The sequence below is a fragment of the Hippocampus comes genome, unplaced genomic scaffold (assembly GCF_001891065.2).
Source record: "Hippocampus comes isolate QL1 unplaced genomic scaffold, H_comes_QL1_v1.1 scaffold155, whole genome shotgun sequence".
NCBI classification, from domain to species: Eukaryota; Metazoa; Chordata; class Actinopteri; order Syngnathiformes; family Syngnathidae; genus Hippocampus; species Hippocampus comes.
Window position 1 is genome coordinate 2,696,971 of NW_017804967.1, and position 12,390 is coordinate 2,709,360.

Here is a 12,390-nt window from a genome sequence, read left to right on the forward strand (position 1 = left end):
GTCTTCTGTTGTAATGTGTTAGGATGTAAAAACCAAAATGAAATTGAAAAATTGACAAAGACACGTTAGAAAAGGGCTAATATTGGCCAGGTGAATAATCGACGAGGCCCCAGTTTTGATTTTAGCTAATTCGATAAAGCCTACCATAGCTTGGTAGAACGTATTGTAATCCTCTGCAAGTGGTTAAAGATGACCACTTTCAATCACTTTATTGAACAAACTGTAAGAACACCACCAATATAATAAGCACATTCGTACGCAGGCATGGCCACAACTCCCATTGAGTCACTCAGCACGCATACTGGCTAATGGGTTAGCCGATTCATTCAGCGAGCGATGCAATCAAATTTATTGACACCCATGTCACTCACCACTCCAGGTTCTGCCTTTTATAGCCCTATACAAAAATCAGACACCATTTTTGATAGCAGCCCTAACATTGGCTCATACGAAGGACTCCGTTTTGTATGAGAGGGAATTATTTTGTTCAGAAAATGTAATGACAATGAACGCCATTTGGATTATGTGGAAAAACTTGCAGGGAGGCAAGAGTATATGCACACGGTCCAATATATAGGCCTCTTCTTTCACTTTTTCCTATCGGTATAGTTTTTTTCAGAGATGGCTGCCGGACAAGCAATTCCGGCTGGAAGTCCGAGATGAGACCCAGATGCATTGACAACTCCCTGAATAATTTAGTCATGCATTCCTCCGGTGTGTTCGAGCAACACCTGCATCTGGCGTGCTCACTTTCGTCTGTCATCCTCTCTCTGGATCATTCGTTTCTTCTGGCACTCTGTACGGAAGCCCAGGTGGTTCTGTCTTGCAGTCGATTCTGCCAATCCACTGTAGTCACTTTCTAAAAACACAAAGGTATTTTCACTGCTTGATGGGTTCAAAAATTAAATTAGATGAATTGGCGAGCCTGCCAGTTCGGTCACCACCTGAGCGGAAGAATGGACACATTTGGTGTAAGAATTACAAAAGCTTGTGATTCATCCTAGTTTTGCTTTTCCTTTATTTCCTTCTCGTTTTATTTACAAGACCACTAAAAATGGCAGAATATATCGAGCCTATTTTTCCTCTTATTGATCCCGCCTGTAATTTTCTTGAATTTACCTGCTGCAGTCTAGTTCATAATAGAGAACCTTGTCATGAATTGTTTGGCTTTTGTTCAAACACTAATCACTTTGCGGTCTGTTTCCCCTGTCAACAATTGCTTCTCTGGCATTTAACGACGCAACAACCTTCTAATATGTAATGGTTTCGAATATAACTGTTGTGTTTGTGGAGTCTTTCTCAAGGTAGCCTTTCATTATTCTGTCAGTAAGGCGCATGGAAATAACAAAACTAATTGTCACATTGAATAATTCTTTGAAATATTCTCTCCATTTGTTTGGCTGCCAACTGCCGAAAGATACTAGTAGGCGTTAACTCGCCCTGACTTTCACTGAAAGGACGAATTAGTTTGAAGTAGCCACAGTTGCCTTTGAAAGGACATTTCTCACTGTCTTGGTATGGAAATGTGACCGATTGAACTCAGGTGGTATTTACGCTATTATACTTGTGTTGTTGTTGATGTATTCAAAAGAGCTGCATCCGCTTACTAATTCAATAAATTATATATATATATATATCTATATATCTCGATGAATAATATATCTCTGTATATGTGTGTGTGTGTGTGTGTGTGTGTGTGTGTGTGTGTGTGTGTGTGTGTGTGTGTGTGTGTGTAACTGATTAATGCTATGGACTATGTGTTTGATTGTACACACTTCTGAAGTAGCAAATGTGCACAAATTACCTTTATATGTTATTAACAATAAATGATTAAAAAACAAAACACTGATCATGTCAAATATATCATACAATAATTCGGACACAGGTATTTACCTGAGCCCCGAGCAAGTGTGATGTCATTTTCAGTCGACAGCAAGTGACAAAATGGCCACCCCCGAGATGGCCAAAAACGTGTGGATCTTACTGCTTAATTCCTATTCCACATGCTCAATATTAAATGAAATGCTGTTTTTAGACTCGTGAAAGCTGCATAGAACATATTCTTGTGAAGAAGAATATTGGCTTGATGTCTGCTCAAAAATAATGTTTATGTTTAAAGTCTGTCATATTTTGGGGAAAGCCTGTGAGGAAGTGTTTTGTTTTCAGGGTCAGTATCAGGCTGGTTTTGTTAAACTATGGCTTATTTCTGTTTTAAAATTTGTGCTGAATAAAAAAAAGATATATATTTGGGGGGGCAGCGGGATACAAAGGGCAGATCTAGCATGACTATGGTTTGCTCAGCACCCACATTCATAATGCTTGTGAATTGTTTTGCATTTGGCTTTGTTCATGTTTTCTCAGGGTTTTGGGTGCAACTTTTCCCAGTGCATTTTTTGTGTTGATTTCTTTTCTTTCTTTTTTTTTCCCCCCAATGTTAACCCAAGTAAACTCGAAGATACCCCAAGGAGGTGACTGTGTAATTCACAAGACGTCCTTGATGTTTTTGTGTTTGAGCAGACCTCACCTGCTGCCACTGTTGATGCATATTAATCGATATTGTTACAGCAATTCAGCCTGTGGCATCAAGTCAACAAGTTCTGGAGAGCAACACCAGAATGGGCACATTGCACCGCTTGGCAAAAACAGCCTGGTGTCACGAAAAAGCGATGAGAATGCACTTAATTATTTAAAGGAGACAAGGAGGAGGGATTCTTTCTGGACATTTAGTTCGGGACTCACTTCCAAGGATATTCCCTGAAAGTGTTTTTCTGATCTGTGTATATGCTTTCAGCTGCTTTTTTTTTTTTTTTTAAATGACAGGCTCAGAAAGACAGCAAGACAATATTTTCTCCTGTTATTAATAAACCATTGGGATGAATTAGTCCTGATGCACAAACTGTTTAATTCTTTACCTTCATTATTGCACGTTTTATGAAGTACAATATTATAGATTTCTATTTCTCTTATTTTAAAAAATGTGTTTCTTTTTGGGAGGCTGCAACTGATAATGGACTTTTCCATTTGGATGGGGAAAGTGGATTTGAATGAATTAAACTCGAATTTTAGAGCACCACTATATTTGTCTTTATGACATGGTGAAGCCGTGACTCCCTATTCCTCGTTATTTTTTGTAAAATTCCATATTTGCGGTCACGAGATGGCTTAATGTTTGGAGAGGAGATGCAATATTCTGCATTCCTTGCTTGTTCTCTACGCAGACACACTATTTTTTACTGTAATGTGGAAAACATTGCCGCCACAACCGTATTCGTTAGAGTTGTGATTTTTGGGAGCTCATTTTCCTCTTCAGTGACATGGAAGTAGTTTAATCCTTGGATTGGTCTTCTGTCATTGCTGTGGGTGAAGTCTCATAAAGTTGAGCAACTTGCGCTGTTCAAAAGAGGCTGGTAAAACCGACCTGAGAGGAATGTATGTCTGGCAACAAGTCTTTTAGTACCATCTTGGTTTTATGAACTTGCTTTTATAGTTTGATGTGTTTAGGGGATTATTGTATAATGGCCGTGTTTATGTATTGTACAAAGTGCTACTACTTTAAGAAGTCAGTGTGCTTTGTGCCTCTCTCTCTTTATGTACAGTATACATCTCAAGTATTACTTTACATCTTTGTTTTGGTGGTTGAGTTGTTGATTTATAATATTATTGTCATTAATTTTTTTTTTTTTTATACTCACATGTCTTCAATGAGGCTTGTTTGCATCCCAGGTTCTTTTTCATGGATGGGTGGTGAGAATATAGAGCTACTCAGCGAGCAAGCCCAGTGACATTAGACATTTTTAAGCAGCTATTATTTTTTTTGGGAAGCAAATATTAGCTTTCATTCAAGAAGGGAGACCTTGATAGACTGCTAAATGAGGTTTCGTCATCTTTGGCCTAACAGGTCTGTCTCATTAATTTTTTTAAACTCCCCTGTTCTCTGGATCTGACTGACCACGAGCCGTACTTAAGAATGCACACCCATTTTTATACACGCTTTTATACGCACATTTCCAGGTAGTAAAATATTGACTTCTTCCATTGGCTTTTCGCTCGTTTGCTGTTATAATTCACATTAAATTTCCATCTCCTTTTTAGCTGTATGTTTCAGGGTGAAAGGTTCCTCATTATTTGTTGCTGTTATATTCCATGTGACTACATTCACATACAACCTGTCAGCATGGTGTCTAGTAGTTATCGGCACAAAAAGGGTATAGAAGTGTGTCTGATGCCAAATTGTATTAATTGTGCGAAAATGCAGCTTTTTTTGGACCAGACTATAATACTGAAACACACATTGAAGGTATTTTAATAGAGCTTTGCTAAGAATATTTGTGGGGAAAAAGAACAGATTCCAAACACAATGCTGGTTATATTTTATACAACTATATACCATATCTTGATTAACTGCTTATTTTGACCCAATCCTTTGGTGGTTCCCTGATATTTTAGCTGGTGGGCTCTGTGGATTTATCGTGTCATTTGATGACCCAGTAAAGGGGTGAAGGTCAAAGCTTCATTAAAAGATTGGAAAAAATATAACTTTACTACTGTTGCTTTTCACACGCTGGAAAAGTGCACATTATTTTATAATGTAGTTTATTAAAATGACTCTCAAAAGTCGCCAGCCGATATAGGGTACTTGTTTAGTGGCTAGCTGCTAGCCACTGATGCAGCTAGCCGCTAACTATGGAGCCGCCGCTAAACGCCGGCAGCAGGCGCCGTATAATACAATATCAGCGTAGGTTTTAAACATTTTTTTTAAGTGTCCTGAATTAGCCATATAACTTGATTTCAGGACAATGTTGTGTTGTTGACATCCGTGGCAACAGTTAGTGACGGCGATATAAATGGCCAAACTATAGTTCCGATCGGCAAGATGGATCAATTTACTCTTGAGACTTGTTTCACTCTTAAAAAACATTGTACACAACATACAGTAATATTATCATGTTATGATAAAAACATTTGTACCCTCCCTAATAAAACACCCCACCTCTTAGAAGGCATTGTACTCTTTGCATTTGAGGAAAAGAACAACCATGGTCCTCTTGAGAAAAAAAATGGTACATCCTGTTTAAGATGAGTGGAAAGCACAAGTACTCTCATAATTTTAAGGACTCAAAACAAAGGAACAGTCATGGTCCAAAGCTGACGTGAAGTTTTGGCTCACAGGTCAGTCCCACTTGACATTAAACAAGCCAGTACCCAGTGATGGATGTTCGCACATCGATGAAAAAGTGTGTCCCACACCTTTGCCAACATACCACACACTCATCCCATATGTCATGGACCCGTAAGGCTCAATTAGACTCTTTATGGTCTCTGTGGCACCGGCTGTATTTTCGGTGTCTGTGCTATGACTGTGAGGTTTCTGTATTTATAGTTTGACATCATTTCTCACATCACCCCTCTGACCTTTTTTGATAACTTCATCTTTCATCTTTTGGGATTTGAGCAGCCCCAGTGGTGTCTTCCGCAGAGTTTTTGGGCGATGTTAATGTCGATGCAGAAGCCAATCTTCTCATATTGTTCAAATAATCAGACCTTTGAGTTAGTTAATGGATTTAGTAGCCTTATACAATTAGTTTTGTCATGAACAAAGAAATTGATGTCAGTGACGACTAAACAAAAAAATGGATTAGCGCTGGGGTTTTAACACCAAAATGTAATGGTTTCTTCCAAGGTCTATGTGACACCCTTCCACAAAGAACTGAAAAATTTGGTTTACATGATCTAATGAGTAGCAATGAAAACATAACCGGAACGTTACTTTTTTTTTTTTTTCCCTTTCTCAGACTGAAGCTAGCAATATCAAAATGGACCTTATGAAACTAGCTCATCACATATTAGCTAGCAATATCAAAATGGACCTTATGAAATCAGCTCATCACATGTTCTTGTCCTCGTCACTTTTGGTTTCAGTCTGTTGTCACTCATCACATCACTAAAATGATGACAAAAGGGTGGTTGATTTTATTCCTCAAGCTGGAGCTACAGTCTACGCTCCTTTCTGCCTCTCCCATTGGGTTGGCTCTCCAGCCACTTCTGTATAATTGATTCGGAAAGGAAGATGTGCATGGGGGATAAGGACAACAGCTCAATCTCAGGTCTCCCGGTTTTAATCTGAATCCGATTTCTCATGCTATTCATGGATGCAATTAGGTTTGAAGTGACATCGCTTTCTTTGGCTTTTTGGTTTGTGTTGATCCGCAGTGGCGACGTTTGTGGATAACTGGAGTTTTTCCAAATTTTCCATTTGAAATTGAGATGAGTGTAACATGAAGCAGCAGGGTACAGAACCACGGGTGGACAAGAATATAATACCTGCAACCTCAAATGCATATTTTGCATCGGGGTTGCTGTGTAGTCATGCAAAAGTATTTTTTGTGTCATTGGATGATTGATAGAATAATTGGTGGAAAAATATTCGATCGCCCCTGCCCTTGGTTTGACAATTAAAACTTTTCAAAATTGCAAGGGAAAGAAAACCCCACATTCCTTTTTTTGCCTCCTTTTAAGTACGCTATAATTCACATGTCATTTAACTTTCCTCAAGGATCTTGTATTTGTCTGCGGTCAAAACAAAGCGACATTTGGAAGCAAGGTTGACCAAAGATATTTTGAAGGCCAAAGTTCAGGTTACCTAAAAAAACAGCCCAATTTTCAACTCACTGTTGGTTGTTGAAGGTTTACTTGAGGTAGTAACTGTCAGAGCCCTTCACTGCACAGCTGTTTTTTTTTTTTTTGCCTATGTTGTCTGCCAAAGTGTTCTTGTTTTTGACATTTTTTGGTCTGAGCACTCGCATGAGTTATTTTTCTTGGATAATACCTAATTGTTTCATGCTCCATCGAACAAAGCTGCCTTTTCACGGGTCTTTTCAAATGGCGTTTTGGCTACCAGCGTTCCAGCAGAAGTACTCGCTCAACTGCGTTTCAATCTTTATGCTAAAATTGTTCAGACAGACTGCACCGACACAGCAACCCACCTCCCACAACACGCACACATACAAAGACTTCAAGCTTCATGTTGCGCTTGCCCATTCCCCTCAAAATGGGTGGAAAAAATGAGGTGCTGGCGCCAAATAGCCCGTTCACCAAATCGTCAACCCCTCCCCGCCAAAAATAAAAAAAACAAAAAACAAAAATGGTCTCCATTAAAGTTTCCGGCTTGTTGGCAGAGTGAGGCGGTGATGTTTGGAGGTCATTGTTAAAAGCCCAGAGGAAATACCCCTTTTCTAGCCATTTTCAACCATCAAGTGTGTGACTGAGTTCAGGCTTTATTAGGCTTCAGTGGTGTTTGGACAGCCGGAAGTGAAGCACTAATAGGACAGGACGACGTCGAAAATGGACAGAAAGCCCCCGCTGGACTTCTCTCAGAGCTAATTTCCCCTTCTTCCTTTTCTTCTAGTCTCTTCAGTCACTCACTCATTTTTACCTCTGCCTCCCCCTCCCACCCTTCTTCATCAATGTGGTTCTGCCTCCTCAGTCTTCAACACGGACTCGATGCTGCCACGTGCATTTTTCACATCCTTTTATTCCTACAATCTTGCCCGTTCCCAAAAGCACTTAGAGTCAGCGGGGGGAAGCTTTTAGCCACTGATTACTCCTACATGGTAATTTCTCCTTGTTTAGACTCTTCTTGCTCCTGTCCTGACTTCGTATTTTCTCCTCTTCTTACTCCCTTTTTGCTCTCCGTCTCCAAATGCACTTTAGCCTATTAATGTAGAGAAGAAAAGCTCTTATTCCGTATTGTTAGTTGTGTAACATTTAGAACTTGAGACTCGATAGAGCAAGATGGGATTAGAGATAATTTAAGTTGAGTCCATCTCCCAGTGTGCCTCAATAGCCTTAGGGTGCTTTCTAAAACCGTTTTTTTTTTAATGTTATTTTTGGGTAACCTGTAGCTAGAGGGACCTCACTGATGTCCTACATTTAGTTTTTTCACAAGGTGAAATGTGTCTTTGAGCAGGACAAAGTTATTCTTTATTATATCCTTTTAAAAACCCCAAACGGACACATTTTAAACCCAAAATACCATTTCTTTTTTGGTCCGCAGACAATACCCTGTTTTTGACAGTTCACACCCACTCTTCTAAGCAGATCTTGTGCCTTGAGATACGAGTGACCCAACTTACAATTTTTATAAGTTATCTTGTTTTTTTTTTTTTTGACTCTGACAGGACAGGAAAACTTACGTTAAGAAAACCCAATGCCTCCTGCTTGTTCCGAAAAATATATTTGTTGAAAATGTGTGTGTGTGTGTGTGTGTGTGTGTCTCTCTCTCTCTCTCTCTCTCTCTCTCTCTCTCTCTCTCTCTCTCTCTCTCTCTCTCTCTCGCTCTCTATTTTTTTAATTCTACTGAATATTTTTTTCAGCCAAGACTAATTCTTTATGTCTGTCACCAGTATGTTACCATCTCTATCGTGTTTGAAAGGGACTGCGTTCATATTTGCATTTGACTTGATTTGCTTGACCAAAGATGAATCCAAACAAAAGTATGACCTTGACAGTGTTTATTAGCGCCGTCCTTCACAAGCTGCAACCCCCCGCAGACATTCTTATTACCTATTCAGCTGAGATTCAATGGTCCTACTTGATCAACTTGAGCACTTCAAGTGGCAGTTGTATTTCCTTCTTGTGAATTGGTGGGGAAATAAATAAATAACACACTCATCCGCAGGGCTTTGTGCTTCTGCATTTGATGTCGCCACTAAAGGCATTGTCATTACAGAGTGCCAGCTGTACTTATTTGTTAAAAAACAAAACAAATCTTCTACTTCAAGGTTATCGTTTGTTATTTCAGTGAAACTTGAAAATCCCCCAGCCTCGGATAAAGACAAAATAGTGTCACAATATTACCCAAATGAAATATCTGATAATTGTTCACTTTGTATTCATCCTGTCAGTTGATTTATCTGCACTTCAAACGACTTTTGTCTGGTGACTGAACAGTGACCTTCCTCCACATCCCTCAAATCACCCCAAACTCTTGTTCTTTTTTTTTCTTTTTTATTGTGCACATCAAATATTCATTCGGTTGAAGCGATTAATAATTCAATATTACAATCCTGAATCAGATATCAGACAATCACCATGAAAAAATAATTTTCCATTTGCTCACGGCACATTGATAATTCATCATTTTTCCGCTCTTCACTCCTCACTCTGCTCATCACCTCAAGTAGCGACCAAGGCAGTGTTACTGTCTCTCCTGTTGCCATGGTAATTGGGGGGCCCCCAAGAAGTGCGCCTAATAGGGTGGGGTACTGGTGTCAATGATTTTCTGGTTATCAAATTTTAGGATTATTTTTTGAAAAAATACAGGATCGAGAAATTGTGTGGGTAATTCATTTTTTGGAACTCTGTCAACAGTGCTTACAAACTTATTCCAATGCTGCTACTCCTACAAACCAAGCGAGGCAATCCTATTTATTCTCAACTGTTTGCTGTTCATTGCTGCTCATTAGTAATTAAATACAGGTCGATAGAGGTTGGTTTCTATGTGGGTCAAAGACTTAAATCCAGAGGAATTTTGGCAGGCTAAAATTCCTTGGCACGCACACATAATTTGTTGTCTCAGACTATGCTTGCTTCTCCTTTCCTTTGTTGGTGAAATAACACAAGAAGAAATGCTTCATCCACCTTTAGACTTGCTTCCACTCTTCTCTCTGAGAAAGTTTTCCAATCCTTTGCAGACCCGATGCTTGTCATCATTTTCTTCAGTCCATTTGTCTAGCACATAAACCACACAATAATATTGATAGTAACTTTGTAATGTGAACACAAGACTTGGACAAAGAAAAAATGTCTTACATTCTGGTGCAATTCCAGGTCAAGGTGCCGAAAACAACTCAAAATACAATCGTAAAAAATACTTTCTTTAATGTTGTAAACAATCCGAAAAAATATGAGATGTCAAAATCGTAAGAAATCCAACGGTTCTCTGCACTCTTGAATGCTGTGCACGTGTCTAAAATATATCCCGCTGTGTTGTCGCTGGGCTTTTCCATGCTGTGACAACGAGGCACTCTAAAGCCGGCATGCCAGGGCGAAGCCGCGCTTCACACGCTGACTGTCACGCTATATAGCATGCTATGTTGCAGATGTTTTTCATTGGGTATTGAATGAACGTTTTCAATGGGAGAACCCCTGAACTCTCACATTCAGTTAGCGCTACTCACTCTCATGTGCTACAATGTTGTTAATGCCCACGACAGTTCTTGGATTCTGAGTTGCCTGACCTCTTCCGTCTCCGCCTCACCGCTGAGTGTGCAGATTCATCTGTTCAATTCCTGTTCGCTGCTTCTCACCACAGGGGAATACCCAGTCTGCTCCGCCTCTGAAACTCACAAAGGGAGTTCAAATGGAGTTCTTTTGTTTGATTTGTGAGATCTCCCATTTTAGTCGGATTGTCACATTTAGCCTCCCGTTACTTGAAAGACAAAAGCGCCATTTTTAACCTTCTGCCATTTGTGCGCCAAGCGTGTTTAGAGTGGTTCTACGAATGAGAATTATTTGAAGACATTCACAGTTCTACGGGAGTGCAGTATAAAAGTCTTAACCCCGCTGCATTAATGATGACATGCTGAGAATCCCTGCCGCTTCCGCTTGTGTGAGCACGTTGATACGCTAATCAACCAGGATTGTGTGTTAATAATTGATGCAAATCTTTTGGTTTATCTCGTGGTCTTTGTCCGTCCTGACATCGGATGCTGTCGCCTCTGGGTCCGTAGTTCCGTCATCCGGCCTCTCGCTACACCTCTATCCTGTTGTGCCAACAAGCTAAGTGGGGCTCAGTGATCATCACCACTGACTCGCCAGATGAGTTTTCTTTTGCCTGGTCTCTCTCTAACTGGCAATTAATCACAAACTTCAAAACCTCCATGTTGGATTTTACGTAAAACCTCAATATATTTTTTTCTGCTTTTCTGTTACGTTTGCGCCAGTGCGCATTTGACACTCACTCAGTTCAGATGTCCGTCACTGGTGCGATGTTGTTATGTCAACAGAATCGCGTTGGACTGCACACTACTGTTGTGGGTGAATGTTTGGTCGTCTTGCTGATGGCTGTTTAAATTCAAAATGCGTGTCGCGGTAACTCAAGTACACGCTTTGCGATTTTTGAATAGTCCTGTCTTGATTCCATTGACTCAATCCTCTTTGTCAGTGTCGTGAGGAAGTGGTTAACGTTCAATAATGTTCAGTAAGTGTACGTCAGACCAGTTTGAAACTGTCGCTGACAGTCAAAACACATCAATAAAAAGATGTTAAATAGTTGTAGCGACTCAGAATGCACGTACGAGAAACTGGTCACAACAAAGCTTTTGTTGTTAGCAAACAACTTGTTCATCTATTTGTTCAGCGACGATGGGCAGGCGTACTGAGGGAAAAAAAAAAGCCCCCAGCACTTGAAAAATGAAGTCGTACTCTGCTTTCATTGTGAGGGATCATTGCTAGAGCAGATAACCGTGTTTCAGATATTCCACAAAGCCATCCGATTGTCATATGACCAGCATCGAGCTGACATGACTTCACAAAATCCGCCTTGAAACTTGGAACCACAGTTTTGCATCATGAACACTTTTTCATCTTCCCACTAATACGATCAAGATAGACTTGCTCAAAATGACCAAAAATAACTCCCAGTTGTGCTCCAGATAATACTGCATCCTTTATTCATGCCAGACCTCAAGGATCAATCGTCAGGAAACAAACCAAAACCTTTTGAAACAACACCCAAAAAAAAAAAGTGTTTCTTTCAAACCTAGTTTCTTCAGTTTCTGGAGACATTCATTTAATTCGGCACTTGGACACCATTAATCAGTAAATCCTTCTGAAAAGATTAGAAACAAGCTGGTTAAACTCTGCTCCTTTTTTTTTTTCTCCCTCTTGTTTTAATGGGGGGAAATTCCGACAGCTCAAACGATCCGAATCGTCGTGATCAGAGTCCGACCACACATAACAAAAAGAGAGCTGTCTCTTTAGAATACCAAATATGTTTAAAATTAGCCAACAAACATCTGCTAGGATCCAACCCAGTCGGGAAACACTTTCTCAGAGAGAAGTCAGCTGCCAAGTACGAAGATCGAGATGGTTGTGCGGTTGCGTGGAGGACGGATGTCGTCGCCTTTGATTGTTTGCGCTCAAGTTCGCGTTCGCAACATCTGCCCCAGCGGCCGCTTTTATCGTTAAGTGAATCTTGTGTGACATTTTATGATGCGTACTCGGGGGGGGGAGATGAGATTGATGATGGTTAGGAAAGATTGATGAGGGTTGGTTGAGTTGATCGATGAGAAGCTATGCGTGACTGCGCATGGTCAAAGAAAGAACCGTTCAACACCCGAAATTACTTTCTAAATGAAAAACAAGCTTTTATGGCACCGCCTCAGATGT

At 40.1% G+C, this 12,390-nt stretch overlaps 1 protein-coding gene and 1 long non-coding RNA gene across 2 annotated transcripts in view; one reads left to right on the forward strand and one right to left on the reverse strand.

The window, feature by feature from the left end:
- Positions 1 to 12,390, forward strand: part of fbxl17 (F-box and leucine-rich repeat protein 17) — a 73,060-nt gene that overhangs the window by 33,797 nt on the left and 26,873 nt on the right. The gene's annotated exons all lie outside the window — the stretch shown is intronic.
- LOC109527080 (uncharacterized) lies at positions 193 to 2,701 on the reverse strand. The gene is made up of 2 exons (XR_002170466.1): positions 1,894 to 2,701; positions 193 to 859 (listed from the first exon to the last, which is right to left on the reverse strand). It is a non-coding gene; the product is annotated as an uncharacterized LOC109527080 (long non-coding RNA).